The sequence below is a fragment of the Phyllobates terribilis genome, unplaced genomic scaffold, assembly GCF_046119375.1.
Source record: "Phyllobates terribilis strain yellow unplaced genomic scaffold, ASM4611937v1 Scaffold_79__1_contigs__length_6888602, whole genome shotgun sequence".
Classification (NCBI taxonomy): Eukaryota; Metazoa; Chordata; class Amphibia; order Anura; family Dendrobatidae; genus Phyllobates; species Phyllobates terribilis.
This window is the reverse complement of record NW_027362839.1, coordinates 2468506-2483187: the sequence shown is the minus strand read 5'-3', so window position 1 is coordinate 2483187 and position 14682 is coordinate 2468506. Positions and strand designations below refer to the sequence as shown.

At 47.2% G+C, this 14682-nt stretch overlaps 8 non-coding genes and 3 pseudogenes across 8 annotated transcripts; all 11 read right to left on the bottom strand.

Moving 5' to 3' along the window:
* Window positions 1-1574: 1574 nt before the first annotated feature.
* On the bottom strand, window positions 1575-1652 carry LOC141197185 (U2 spliceosomal RNA; annotated as a pseudogene).
* Window positions 1653-2767: 1115 nt separating this feature from the next.
* LOC141197166 (U2 spliceosomal RNA) lies at window positions 2768-2953 on the bottom strand. Its single transcript, XR_012269507.1, has one exon. It is a non-coding gene; the product is annotated as a U2 spliceosomal RNA (small nuclear RNA).
* Window positions 2954-3747: 794 nt separating this feature from the next.
* Window positions 3748-3839, bottom strand: LOC141197199 (U2 spliceosomal RNA; annotated as a pseudogene).
* A 1115-nt stretch (window positions 3840-4954) lies between these two features.
* On the bottom strand, window positions 4955-5145 carry LOC141197087 (U2 spliceosomal RNA). The gene has a single exon (XR_012269433.1). It is a non-coding gene; the product is annotated as a U2 spliceosomal RNA (small nuclear RNA).
* A 1115-nt stretch (window positions 5146-6260) lies between these two features.
* LOC141197086 (U2 spliceosomal RNA) lies at window positions 6261-6451 on the bottom strand. Its single transcript, XR_012269432.1, has one exon. It is a non-coding gene; the product is annotated as a U2 spliceosomal RNA (small nuclear RNA).
* A 1115-nt stretch (window positions 6452-7566) lies between these two features.
* Window positions 7567-7757, bottom strand: LOC141197085 (U2 spliceosomal RNA). Its single transcript, XR_012269431.1, has one exon. It is a non-coding gene; the product is annotated as a U2 spliceosomal RNA (small nuclear RNA).
* Window positions 7758-8872: 1115 nt separating this feature from the next.
* Window positions 8873-9063, bottom strand: LOC141197084 (U2 spliceosomal RNA). Its single transcript, XR_012269430.1, has one exon. It is a non-coding gene; the product is annotated as a U2 spliceosomal RNA (small nuclear RNA).
* A 1115-nt stretch (window positions 9064-10178) lies between these two features.
* On the bottom strand, window positions 10179-10369 carry LOC141197083 (U2 spliceosomal RNA). Its single transcript, XR_012269429.1, has one exon. It is a non-coding gene; the product is annotated as a U2 spliceosomal RNA (small nuclear RNA).
* Window positions 10370-11481: 1112 nt separating this feature from the next.
* Window positions 11482-11663, bottom strand: LOC141197123 (U2 spliceosomal RNA). The gene has a single exon (XR_012269468.1). It is a non-coding gene; the product is annotated as a U2 spliceosomal RNA (small nuclear RNA).
* Window positions 11664-12187: 524 nt separating this feature from the next.
* LOC141197196 (U2 spliceosomal RNA) lies at window positions 12188-12303 on the bottom strand (annotated as a pseudogene).
* Window positions 12304-13418: 1115 nt separating this feature from the next.
* Window positions 13419-13609, bottom strand: LOC141197104 (U2 spliceosomal RNA). Its single transcript, XR_012269450.1, has one exon. It is a non-coding gene; the product is annotated as a U2 spliceosomal RNA (small nuclear RNA).
* Between the last annotated feature and the right edge of the window lie 1073 nt (window positions 13610-14682).

Sequence of the window (14682 nt, the reverse complement as noted above, 5' to 3'; positions counted from 1 at the left end):
GGGGAAAATCCTCCTCGGAATAGATAGCGGCGGGTGGAGGAAAGGTTAATTCCACCGCTACCATGGTCTGGGGAGGGAGAGTGGCTGCCGGGGCAGGGGAAAGGACACCTGCTGAGGAGTAGGGGAAGGAGGAAGAGGAAGTGGAATCCTCAGCAGGGGTGGCCGGGGTGGGGGGGGATTGGACGGGGGTGGCAGGGGGAGGGATCGAGAGAGGGGTGACAGAACTCTTACCCTCCTTTGACTTTTTCTTCTGCTTCGGAGCTGCTGGGACCGTCGCTGGGGCTTTGGCCACCGACTCCTTGACCGCTTTGGCCTTGGTCGTCTCGGCCTTGGCCGCTGGGGCCTTGGTCGTCGCGTCCTTGAACTTCACAGGCCTGGTCATCGGGTCCTTGTCCTCCGTAGCTGGGGTCGTCGCAACCACCGATGCCCAGGATCTCTCACGCTTGGGGCAATCCTTGTACAGATGAGCCGCCAGCCCACACAGGTTGCAGGACGTCTTCTTCGGGCAGTCCTTCGAGCTGTGTCCCGTCACTCGACAAATCCTGCAGGCATCCTCCTTGCAGTCCTTCATCTCGTGGCCGTTCTTGCCGCATCTCCTGCAGTTCCGCGGCATGTCCGGGTAATAGATGAGGCCGTAGGAGTTGCCCAGGCAGAATGTCGGGGGCAGGTGCCGAAGTCCGTCTGAGTACGCCAGGTCCCTGTGAAGTCTAACGGTCACCGACCACTTACCTGTCCAGAAGCCGAGTCCATTCAGGATGTGAGAAGGTTCCTTCACAACCAAACAGAAGCGTCTCAGGAAGGTACAGATGTCTTGGCCTGGGGTGTGCGGGTTGCGCATGGAGACCGTGATCCTCCTTTCGTCCCTCTGGATAGGGCAGCTACCTGTAAAGGCAGAGAAAGAATTATCTGGTCCTTTTGCGCTTACCATTTCCCAGAACCTCCTGCAGGTGTTCACAGTGGCGAAGGTGACGAAGAAGATCCCCGTCAAGAAGGTCTGGATGCTGAGGGTGTCCGACCTGGAGAAGCCTCGATCCAGCAGCATCTTCTGGCAGAACACGTCCGAGGACATGTCCGGCACCCTCCCATCCACTTCCTTCAGCTTCAGGGCCACCGTCTGCCGCATCCATGGCTCCAGGGCTGGAGCTTCGTGGCGGGGCTTCTGGGGTCCCTTCTGCTGGCCAGTCGTGGAGGCAGAGTCCTTGGGGTCAGAATCGGGTCCTGGCTGGGCCCTCCTGGCTGTCCCCTGCTCCAGGCTCTTCTTTTCGGCCTTCCTCGCAGCGCTTGCCATGGCTTTCCTCCGGCAGTTACTTCTTGGAGCTGGATCTGGAACTTTTCCCGGAATGGGTGGAGCTATGCAGATTCTTCTCCCGTCGTGTTCTGGACAAATTCCCCGAAAGGTCTTTGTCTCGATGATTTTCTTCCTCGAAGATTCCACAGGACAGCCCGATTCTTCTCCGAGTCTTCGTCTTCTTCTGGATTCTTTAGAGCTTCTTCCTCCCACCGATATCCGCCTTCCTTCTCCGATGTCAGCTGGGCTCCGAAGCTCTTCTCCTTCCGAGTTCGATCGCTCTCGTCAAGTGTAGATCATAGCTCTTGTGTTCTTATAAGAACAGATACTACACTTGATCTTAGCCAAAAGGCCGAGAAGCGATAACCAGAATTGGTTTCAAACTACGGAGCCACCCAAGGATCCTGAAAAGTCCATTTGTGGAGATGAGCTCCTGGACTCCCGTTAAGAAGACATGTTGTCAACCTCTAGATCCCTTACATGCCTGCACTTTTCGGCTTGCTGCTGCTGCAATCCACGCGTTTTAGATCTGCATAACTCCACCTCTTTAAACACAGCACCTTCACCCCCTGCTGTTCCCACCCGCCTCAACACCGTTGGAAGGGAGGAGAACCAATTAAGGCGGGGGGTGGGGTGGAACGAGCAGCTGTCTACCCTTAGCAGGAGGGCTCCTGATTACATACCTCTCCTGCTGCTGCTGCTGCTGGCTGTCCAGCAGCAGACTGAAGGTGGCTGCTGCTGTGCACAGGTATATAAAGGCTCAGAGCCTATTATGACACGCGCAGCCAGCGTTCCATTGCCACATTCCATCTACTGCAGGCAGGATACCTGGCTGGCTGAATGTCGCTGAGAAGCTCACAGAGACCGCCATAAGCAACAGTTTAACAGAATGCCACAGACTAATCAACCAAACTTTTTGGGTTGGGTTCTCTTTTATAGTCTGCAGGCATTAAATGAAAGAAGTCAGTGTTCCAGCAGAAGGAGACAACGTTTCAGAAAAGGCATTGTAGCAAACCAAAAAAGAAATTTTAAGCGCAGCAGAGTAACCAGCGCACATACCTGTTAGCTCAGGTGAGTTTAAAAGGCTGCTGTTGATAACAAGGGCATTTGCTAAATAGATGGTGTGTGTGCAACAATATACTGAAAGGTCAATTATATTGTGCAGCTTATCTCACCACCTGTAGTTATTTAGGTGAAAGCTCCAAAATGCTTGCCTAATATGTCTGTTTATCCAAAAGGAAGTAAAAAGGGAGAGCTAGAAAGATAGCATTGCATCACATTACATGGCAATGCAATGCACAGTTGCTGAAGTTGAACCAAAATGAGCTTGTAATCTGGCTTCTGCAACTTTGAACATGAAAAATCCAATGAGGAGAAGAAAAGCAAAGCCAAAGAGTCCATCCCAAAATCCGACAAACAAGCAAAATGAACAAAAAACATTGAATTCAATTCTTTCTGATTTTAGAAACTGCATTAAAGAAGGGGTGCACCGGTCCTGGAGATACTGCAATACCAGGTCAATGCGTGGAGTGGACAGAGCAAGCTCTTTTTCCATCTCCCTGTTCTAAAAATCCATTTAATATATGGTCCCCAGATAGGGGACGTATCAGATATTAAACTGATAAGAACAGATTTTTTTTTTTTTTTTTTTTTTGAAAGCCCGAATTCGTGTACAAAACCCGAGTGCGCTTAAAAAAGTGACAAGTGCCACAAAAAAAGTGCACTAGGATGCTGGTCTTCTTGAAACCCTCTCCAAAGGGAGAAGGGTCCCCCAAACCATTCCCCGTCCCTCCGAGCCAAAAGGCCACAGCGAGGAACAGGGACAAAAAGCCACCTCCAGCCGAAGCCAGAGGCGACCCAATCTTACCCCCAGCACCTGCCCGAGTTCTCACCCGAGCAAGGCACTGGGAGCCAAAGACTGTGCTCCCCTCCCGGAAGAGGGGAGCCAACAACGCTCTCCTCCCGAAAGAGGAGAGCCAGGGGGGTTCAGGGGGGAGCGGAACCTGATGGCCACACACTCCCCCCCTAGACCTGCCAAGAGAGGAACCCGTAAGGGAACCGCATCCCGACAAAATCCTAGTAGGACGTGACACACGTGAATAAGTGGACACACAGTGACAAAGAAATTAAATAAATAGTGAAGGTTTCACAGTATAATACTGCCCGGACCTTCGACCGGGAATTGAAAAATTCCCCATCCTAAGGCCAGAAGGCCCGGAATAAGGGTGTGTGCGAAGAAAGAAAATTTGAAGTGCTTGTGCAAATGTGCCATAAACTCAAGTGGGGTTCCCAATCCCAGTGAGTTAAGGCACCCCAGGGTCACCACTCCTGGGGCACTTCACACTTCGGGCTTTCGATCTTCCCCGGCCCAATGGCGTCAATCCTGGGGGGCCATGCTTTCCACCAGATGACTATATTAGCCACCTGGCGTACTAACAAGCGCCTAAACCCCAGTGTGCATAATGTATCAATCTACTAGGGCGACCAACATCCAAAACCGCCTTTTCGAAAGATACTACACTTGATCTTAGCCAAAAGGCCGAGAAGCGATAACCAGAATTGGTTTCAAACTACGGAGCCACCCAAGGATCCTGAAAAGTCCATTTGTGGAGATGAGCTCCTGGACTCCCGTTAAGAAGACATGTTGTCAACCTCTAGATCCCTTACATGCCTGCACTTTTCGGCTTGCTGCTGCTGCAATCCACGCGTTTTAGATCTGCATAACTCCACCTCTTTAAACACAGCACCTTCACCCCCTGCTGTTCCCACCCGCCTCAACACCGTTGGAAGGGAGGAGAACCAATTAAGGCGGGGGATGGGGTGGAACGAGCAGCTGTCTACCCTTAGCAGGAGGGCTCCTGATTACATACCTCTCCTGCTGCTGCTGCTGCTGGCTGTCCAGCAGCAGACTGAAGGTGGCTGCTGCTGTGCACAGGTATATAAAGGCTCAGAGCCTATTATGACACGCGCAGCCAGCGTTCCATTGCCACATTCCATCTACTGCAGGCAGGATACCTGGCTGGCTGAATGTCGCTGAGAAGCTCACAGAGACCGCCATAAGCAACAGTTTAACAGAATGCCACAGACTAATCAACCAAACTTTTTGGGTTGGGTTCTCTTTTATAGTCTGCAGGCATTAAATGAAAGAAGTCAGTGTTCCAGCAGAAGGAGACAATGTTTCAGAAAAGGCATTGTAGCAAACCAAAAAAGAAATTTTAAGCGCAGCAGAGTAACCAGCGCACATACCTGTTAGCTCAGGTGAGTTTAAAAGGCTGCTGTTGATAACAAGGGCATTTGCTAAATAGATGGTGTGTGTGCAACAATATACTGAAAGGTCAATTATATTGTGCAGCTTATCTCACCACCTGTAGTTATTTAGGTGAAAGCTCCAAAATGCTTGCCTAATATGTCTGTTTATCCAAAAGGAAGTAAAAAGGGAGAGCTAGAAAGATAGCATTGCATCACATTACATGGCAATGCAATGCACAGTTGCTGAAGTTGAACCAAAATGAGCTTGTAATCTGGCTTCTGCAACTTTGAACATGAAAAATCCAATGAGGAGAAGAAAAGCAAAGCCAAAGAGTCCATCCCAAAATCCGACAAACAAGCAAAATGAACAAAAAACATTGAATTCAATTCTTTCTGATTTTAGAAACTGCATTAAAGAAGGGGTGCACCGGTCCTGGAGATACTGCAATACCAGGTCAATGCGTGGAGTGGACAGAGCAAGCTCTTTTTCCATCTCCCTGTTCTAAAAATCCATTTAATATATGGTCCCCAGATAGGGGACGTATCAGATATTAAACTGATAAGAACAGATACTACACTTGATCTTAGCCAAAAGGCCGAGAAGCGATAACCAGAATTGGTTTCAAACTACGGAGCCACCCAAGGATCCTGAAAAGTCCATTTGTGGAGATGAGCTCCTGGACTCCCGTTAAGAAGACATGTTGTCAACCTCTAGATCCCTTACATGCCTGCACTTTTCGGCTTGCTGCTGCTGCAATCCACGCGTTTTAGATCTGCATAACTCCACCTCTTTAAACACAGCACCTTCACCCCCTGCTGTTCCCACCCGCCTCAACACCGTTGGAAGGGAGGAGAACCAATTAAGGCGGGGGGTGGGGTGGAACGAGCAGCTGTCTACCCTTAGCAGGAGGGCTCCTGATTACATACCTCTCCTGCTGCTGCTGCTGCTGGCTGTCCAGCAGCAGACTGAAGGTGGCTGCTGCTGTGCACAGGTATATAAAGGCTCAGAGCCTATTATGACACGCGCAGCCAGCGTTCCATTGCCACATTCCATCTACTGCAGGCAGGATACCTGGCTGGCTGAATGTCGCTGAGAAGCTCACAGAGACCGCCATAAGCAACAGTTTAACAGAATGCCACAGACTAATCAACCAAACTTTTTGGGTTGGGTTCTCTTTTATAGTCTGCAGGCATTAAATGAAAGAAGTCAGTGTTCCAGCAGAAGGAGACAACGTTTCAGAAAAGGCATTGTAGCAAACCAAAAAAGAAATTTTAAGCGCAGCAGAGTAACCAGCGCACATACCTGTTAGCTCAGGTGAGTTTAAAAGGCTGCTGTTGATAACAAGGGCATTTGCTAAATAGATGGTGTGTGTGCAACAATATACTGAAAGGTCAATTATATTGTGCAGCTTATCTCACCACCTGTAGTTATTTAGGTGAAAGCTCCAAAATGCTTGCCTAATATGTCTGTTTATCCAAAAGGAAGTAAAAAGGGAGAGCTAGAAAGATAGCATTGCATCACATTACATGGCAATGCAATGCACAGTTGCTGAAGTTGAACCAAAATGAGCTTGTAATCTGGCTTCTGCAACTTTGAACATGAAAAATCCAATGAGGAGAAGAAAAGCAAAGCCAAAGAGTCCATCCCAAAATCCGACAAACAAGCAAAATGAACAAAAAACATTGAATTCAATTCTTTCTGATTTTAGAAACTGCATTAAAGAAGGGGTGCACCGGTCCTGGAGATACTGCAATACCAGGTCAATGCGTGGAGTGGACAGAGCAAGCTCTTTTTCCATCTCCCTGTTCTAAAAATCCATTTAATATATGGTCCCCAGATAGGGGACGTATCAGATATTAAACTGATAAGAACAGATACTACACTTGATCTTAGCCAAAAGGCCGAGAAGCGATAACCAGAATTGGTTTCAAACTACGGAGCCACCCAAGGATCCTGAAAAGTCCATTTGTGGAGATGAGCTCCTGGACTCCCGTTAAGAAGACATGTTGTCAACCTCTAGATCCCTTACATGCCTGCACTTTTTGGCTTGCTGCTGCTGCAATCCACGCGTTTTAGATCTGCATAACTCCACCTCTTTAAACACAGCACCTTCACCCCCTGCTGTTCCCACCCGCCTCAACACCGTTGGAAGGGAGGAGAACCAATTAAGGTGGGGGGTGGGGTGGAACGAGCAGCTGTCTACCCTTAGCAGGAGGGCTCCTGATTACATACCTCTCCTGCTGCTGCTGCTGCTGGCTGTCCAGCAGCAGACTGAAGGTGGCTGCTGCTGTGCACAGGTATATAAAGGCTCAGAGCCTATTATGACACGCGCAGCCAGCGTTCCATTGCCACATTCCATCTACTGCAGGCAGGATACCTGGCTGGCTGAATGTCGCTGAGAAGCTCACAGAGACCGCCATAAGCAACAGTTTAACAGAATGCCACAGACTAATCAACCAAACTTTTTGGGTTGGGTTCTCTTTTATAGTCTGCAGGCATTAAATGAAAGAAGTCAGTGTTCCAGCAGAAGGAGACAACGTTTCAGAAAAGGCATTGTAGCAAACCAAAAAAGAAATTTTAAGCGCAGCAGAGTAACCAGCGCACATACCTGTTAGCTCAGGTGAGTTTAAAAGGCTGCTGTTGATAACAAGGGCATTTGCTAAATAGATGGTGTGTGTGCAACAATATACTGAAAGGTCAATTATATTGTGCAGCTTATCTCACCACCTGTAGTTATTTAGGTGAAAGCTCCAAAATGCTTGCCTAATATGTCTGTTTATCCAAAAGGAAGTAAAAAGGGAGAGCTAGAAAGATAGCATTGCATCACATTACATGGCAATGCAATGCACAGTTGCTGAAGTTGAACCAAAATGAGCTTGTAATCTGGCTTCTGCAACTTTGAACATGAAAAATCCAATGAGGAGAAGAAAAGCAAAGCCAAAGAGTCCATCCCAAAATCCGACAAACAAGCAAAATGAACAAAAAACATTGAATTCAATTCTTTCTGATTTTAGAAACTGCATTAAAGAAGGGGTGCACCGGTCCTGGAGATACTGCAATACCAGGTCAATGCGTGGAGTGGACAGAGCAAGCTCTTTTTCCATCTCCCTGTTCTAAAAATCCATTTAATATATGGTCCCCAGATAGGGGACGTATCAGATATTAAACTGATAAGAACAGATACTACACTTGATCTTAGCCAAAAGGCCGAGAAGCGATAACCAGAATTGGTTTCAAACTACGGAGCCACCCAAGGATCCTGAAAAGTCCATTTGTGGAGATGAGCTCCTGGACTCCCGTTAAGAAGACATGTTGTCAACCTCTAGATCCCTTACATGCCTGCACTTTTCGGCTTGCTGCTGCTGCAATCCACGCGTTTTAGATCTGCATAACTCCACCTCTTTAAACACAGCACCTTCACCCCCTGCTGTTCCCACCCGCCTCAACACCGTTGGAAGGGAGGAGAACCAATTAAGGCGGGGGGTGGGGTGGAACGAGCAGCTGTCTACCCTTAGCAGGAGGGCTCCTGATTACATACCTCTCCTGCTGCTGCTGCTGCTGGCTGTCCAGCAGCAGACTGAAGGTGGCTGCTGCTGTGCACAGGTATATAAAGGCTCAGAGCCTATTATGACACGCGCAGCCAGCGTTCCATTGCCACATTCCATCTACTGCAGGCAGGATACCTGGCTGGCTGAATGTCGCTGAGAAGCTCACAGAGACCGCCATAAGCAACAGTTTAACAGAATGCCACAGACTAATCAACCAAACTTTTTGGGTTGGGTTCTCTTTTATAGTCTGCAGGCATTAAATGAAAGAAGTCAGTGTTCCAGCAGAAGGAGACAACGTTTCAGAAAAGGCATTGTAGCAAACCAAAAAAGAAATTTTAAGCGCAGCAGAGTAACCAGCGCACATACCTGTTAGCTCAGGTGAGTTTAAAAGGCTGCTGTTGATAACAAGGGCATTTGCTAAATAGATGGTGTGTGTGCAACAATATACTGAAAGGTCAATTATATTGTGCAGCTTATCTCACCACCTGTAGTTATTTAGGTGAAAGCTCCAAAATGCTTGCCTAATATGTCTGTTTATCCAAAAGGAAGTAAAAAGGGAGAGCTAGAAAGATAGCATTGCATCACATTACATGGCAATGCAATGCACAGTTGCTGAAGTTGAACCAAAATGAGCTTGTAATCTGGCTTCTGCAACTTTGAACATGAAAAATCCAATGAGGAGAAGAAAAGCAAAGCCAAAGAGTCCATCCCAAAATCCGACAAACAAGCAAAATGAACAAAAAACATTGAATTCAATTCTTTCTGATTTTAGAAACTGCATTAAAGAAGGGGTGCACCGGTCCTGGAGATACTGCAATACCAGGTCAATGCGTGGAGTGGACAGAGCAAGCTCTTTTTCCATCTCCCTGTTCTAAAAATCCATTTAATATATGGTCCCCAGATAGGGGACGTATCAGATATTAAACTGATAAGAACAGATACTACACTTGATCTTAGCCAAAAGGCCGAGAAGCGATAACCAGAATTGGTTTCAAACTACGGAGCCACCCAAGGATCCTGAAAAGTCCATTTGTGGAGATGAGCTCCTGGACTCCCGTTAAGAAGACATGTTGTCAACCTCTAGATCCCTTACATGCCTGCACTTTTTGGCTTGCTGCTGCTGCAATCCACGCGTTTTAGATCTGCATAACTCCACCTCTTTAAACACAGCACCTTCACCCCCTGCTGTTCCCACCCGCCTCAACACCGTTGGAAGGGAGGAGAACCAATTAAGGCGGGGGGTGGGGTGGAACGAGCAGCTGTCTACCCTTAGCAGGAGGGCTCCTGATTACATACCTCTCCTGCTGCTGCTGCTGCTGGCTGTCCAGCAGCAGACTGAAGGTGGCTGCTGCTGTGCACAGGTATATAAAGGCTCAGAGCCTATTATGACACGCGCAGCCAGCGTTCCATTGCCACATTCCATCTACTGCAGGCAGGATACCTGGCTGGCTGAATGTCGCTGAGAAGCTCACAGAGACCGCCATAAGCAACAGTTTAACAGAATGCCACAGACTAATCAACCAAACTTTTTGGGTTGGGTTCTCTTTTATAGTCTGCAGGCATTAAATGAAAGAAGTCAGTGTTCCAGCAGAAGGAGACAACGTTTCAGAAAAGGCATTGTAGCAAACCAAAAAAGAAATTTTAAGCGCAGCAGAGTAACCAGCGCACATACCTGTTAGCTCAGGTGAGTTTAAAAGGCTGCTGTTGATAACAAGGGCATTTGCTAAATAGATGGTGTGTGTGCAACAATATACTGAAAGGTCAATTATATTGTGCAGCTTATCTCACCACCTGTAGTTATTTAGGTGAAAGCTCCAAAATGCTTGCCTAATATGTCTGTTTATCCAAAAGGAAGTAAAAAGGGAGAGCTAGAAAGATAGCATTGCATCACATTACATGGCAATGCAATGCACAGTTGCTGAAGTTGAACCAAAATGAGCTTGTAATCTGGCTTCTGCAACTTTGAACATGAAAAATCCAATGAGGAGAAGAAAAGCAAAGCCAAAGAGTCCATCCCAAAATCCGACAAACAAGCAAAATGAACAAAAAACATTGAATTCAATTCTTTCTGATTTTAGAAACTGCATTAAAGAAGGGGTGCACCGGTCCTGGAGATACTGCAATACCAGGTCAATGCGTGGAGTGGACAGAGCAAGCTCTTTTTCCATCTCCCTGTTCTAAAAATCCATTTAATATATGGTCCCCAGATAGGGGACGTATCAGATATTAAACTGATAAGAACAGATACTACACTTGATCTTAGCCAAAAGGCCGAGAAGCGATAACCAGAATTGGTTTCAAACTACGGAGCCACCCAAGGATCCTGAAAAGTCCATTTGTGGAGATGAGCTCCTGGACTCCCGTTAAGAAGACATGTTGTCAACCTCTAGATCCCTTACATGCCTGCACTTTTCGGCTTGCTGCTGCTGCAATCCACGCGTTTTAGATCTGCATAACTCCACCTCTTTAAACACAGCACCTTCACCCCCTGCTGTTCCCACCCGCCTCAACACCGTTGGAAGGGAGGAGAACCAATTAAGGCGGGGGGTGGGGTGGAACGAGCAGCTGTCTACCCTTAGCAGGAGGGCTCCTGATTACATACCTCTCCTGCTGCTGCTGCTGCTGGCTGTCCAGCAGCAGACTGAAGGTGGCTGCTGCTGTGCACAGGTATATAAAGGCTCAGAGCCTATTATGACACGCGCAGCCAGCGTTCCATTGCCACATTCCATCTACTGCAGGCAGGATACCTGGCTGGCTGAATGTCGCTGAGAAGCTCACAGAGACCGCCATAAGCAACAGTTTAACAGAATGCCACAGACTAATCAACCAAACTTTTTGGGTTGGGTTCTCTTTTATAGTCTGCAGGCATTAAATGAAAGAAGTCAGTGTTCCAGCAGAAGGAGACGTTTCAGAAAAGGCATTGTAGCAAACCAAAAAAGAAATTTTAAGCGCAGCAGAGTAACCAGCGCACATACCTGTTAGCTCAGGTGAGTTTAAAAGGCTGCTGTTGATAACAAGGGCATTTGCTAAATAGATGGTGTGTGTGCAACAATATACTGAAAGGTCAATTATATTGTGCAGCTTATCTCACCACCTGTAGTTATTTAGGTGAAAGCTCCAAAATGCTTGCCTAATATGTCTGTTTATCCAAAAGGAAGTAAAAAGGGAGAGCTAGAAAGATAGCATTGCATCACATTACATGGCAATGCAATGCACAGTTGCTGAAGTTGAACCAAAATGAGCTTGTAATCTGGCTTCTGCAACTTTGAACATGAAAAATCCAATGAGGAGAAGAAAAGCAAAGCCAAAGAGTCCATCCCAAAATCCGACAAACAAGCAAAATGAACAAAAAACATTGAATTCAATTCTTTCTGATTTTAGAAACTGCATTAAAGAAGGGGTGCACCGGTCCTGGAGATACTGCAATACCAGGTCAATGCGTGGAGTGGACAGAGCAAGCTCTTTTTCCATCTCCCTGTTCTAAAAATCCATTTAATATATGGTCCCCAGATAGGGGACGTATCAGATATTAAACTGATAAGAACAGATTTTTTGATTGAAGCTGCATCCAAGGCACTGAAAAATGTGACCGAAGTCACACCAAAACAGCGCACGAGGCGAGGATTCATGTGGACCCTTCCCGGAGGAGAGGGTCCCCAATAAACCATCCCCATCCCTCCGAGCCAGAAGGCCACAGCGAGGGTCAGGGATCTCCGATGCTCTCCCTAGCCGAAGCCGGAGAAGAGCCGTTTTCGTGCTCCCAGCTTCCATCTAGGCTGCCACCCTAGTGGAGCTGGAGCCTGTGTTGGTTTCTCAGCCCAAAGCTGACCGGACCTCCGACCGGGTTTATAAAAATTCCCCTTCCTAGCCCGGAGGCCAGGAATAGGGGAAGTTGCTCAGAAAGTATGATTGGCAAAGGTGCGGCGTGCTACGAAGCCAAGTCTTTCTGGGTTTCCCAGTCCCAGTAAGCTTGGACTCCCACCAGGGCGCCTACTCCTGGGGCACATTGCTCCAAAGCCCTCACACTTACCCAGCCTAGTGACTTCGATCCTGGAGGGCCATGTTTTCCATCAGATAACTCTATGAGCCACCTGGCGTACTAACAAGTGCACCAAACCAGTGTGTAATATGCATCAATTTACTAGGGCAGCCCAAGGACAAAACTGCCTTTTCAAAAGATACTACACTTGATCTTAGCCAAAAGGCCGAGAAGCGATAACCAGAATTGGTTTCAAACTACGGAGCCACCCAAGGATCCTGAAAAGTCCATTTGTGGAGATGAGCTCCTGGACTCCCGTTAAGAAGACATGTTGTCAACCTCTAGATCCCTTACATGCCTGCACTTTTCGGCTTGCTGCTGCTGCAATCCACGCGTTTTAGATCTGCATAACTCCACCTCTTTAAACACAGCACCTTCACCCCCTGCTGTTCCCACCCGCCTCAACACCGTTGGAAGGGAGGAGAACCAATTAAGGCGGGGGGTGGGGTGGAACGAGCAGCTGTCTACCCTTAGCAGGAGGGCTCCTGATTACATACCTCTCCTGCTGCTGCTGCTGCTGGCTGTCCAGCAGCAGACTGAAGGTGGCTGCTGCTGTGCACAGGTATATAAAGGCTCAGAGCCTATTATGACACGCGCAGCCAGCGTTCCATTGCCACATTCCATCTACTGCAGGCAGGATACCTGGCTGGCTGAATGTCGCTGAGAAGCTCACAGAGACCGCCATAAGCAACAGTTTAACAGAATGCCACAGACTAATCAACCAAACTTTTTGGGTTGGGTTCTCTTTTATAGTCTGCAGGCATTAAATGAAAGAAGTCAGTGTTCCAGCAGAAGGAGACAACGTTTCAGAAAAGGCATTGTAGCAAACCAAAAAAGAAATTTTAAGCGCAGCAGAGTAACCAGCGCACATACCTGTTAGCTCAGGTGAGTTTAAAAGGCTGCTGTTGATAACAAGGGCATTTGCTAAATAGATGGTGTGTGTGCAACAATATACTGAAAGGTCAATTATATTGTGCAGCTTATCTCACCACCTGTAGTTATTTAGGTGAAAGCTCCAAAATGCTTGCCTAATATGTCTGTTTATCCAAAAGGAAGTAAAAAGGGAGAGCTAGAAAGATAGCATTGCATCACATTACATGGCAATGCAATGCACAGTTGCTGAAGTTGAACCAAAATGAGCTTGTAATCTGGCTTCTGCAACTTTGAACATGAAAAATCCAATGAGGAGAAGAAAAGCAAAGCCAAAGAGTCCATCCCAAAATCCGACAAACAAGCAAAATGAACAAAAAACATTGAATTCAATTCTTTCTGATTTTAGAAACTGCATTAAAGAAGGGGTGCACCGGTCCTGGAGATACTGCAATACCAGGTCAATGCGTGGAGTGGACAGAGCAAGCTCTTTTTCCATCTCCCTGTTCTAAAAATCCATTTAATATATGGTCCCCAGATAGGGGACGTATCAGATATTAAACTGATAAGAACAGATACTACGCTTGATCTTAGCCAAAAGGCCGAGAAGCGATAACCAGAATTGGTTTCAAACTACGGAGCCACCCAAGGATCCTGAAAAGTCCATTTGTGGAGATGAGCTCCTGGACTCCCGTTAAGAAGACATGTTGTCAACCTCTAGATCCCTTACATGCCTGCACTTTTCGGCTTGCTGCTGCTGCAATCCACGCGTTTTAGATCTGCATAACTCCACCTCTTTAAACACAGCACCTTCACCCCCTGCTGTTCCCACCCGCCTCAACACCGTTGGAAGGGAGGAGAACCAATTAAGGCGGGGGGTGGGGTGGAACGAGCAGCTGTCTACCCTTAGCAGGAGGGCTCCTGATTACATACCTCTCCTGCTGCTGCTGCTGCTGGCTGTCCAGCAGCAGACTGAAGGTGGCTGCTGCTGTGCACAGGTATATAAAGGCTCAGAGCCTATTATGACACGCGCAGCCAGCGTTCCATTGCCACATTCCATCTACTGCAGGCAGGATACCTGGCTGGCTGAATGTCGCTGAGAAGCTCACAGAGACCGCCATAAGCAACAGTTTAACAGAATGCCACAGACTAATCAACCAAACTTTTTGGGTTGGGTTCTCTTTTATAGTCTGCAGGCATTAAATGAAAGAAGTCAGTGTTCCAGCAGAAGGAGACAACGTTTCAGAAAAGGCATTGTAGCAAACCAAAAAAGAAATTTTAAGCGCAGCAGAGTAACCAGCGCACATACCTGTTAGCTCAGGTGAGTTTAAAAGGCTGCTGTTGATAACAAGGGCATTTGCTAAATAGATGGTGTGTGTGCAACAATATACTGAAAGGTCAATTATATTGTGCAGCTTATCTCACCACCTGTAGTTATTTAGGTGAAAGCTCCAAAATGCTTGCCTAATATGTCTGTTTATCCAAAAGGAAGTAAAAAGGGAGAGCTAGAAAGATAGCATTGCATCACATTACATGGCAATGCAATGCACAGTTGCTGAAGTTGAACCAAAATGAGCTTGTAATCTGGCTTCTGCAACTTTGAACATGAAAAATCCAATGAGGAGAAGAAAAGCAAAGCCAAAGAGTCCATCCCAAAATCCGACAAACAAGCAAAATGAACAAAAAA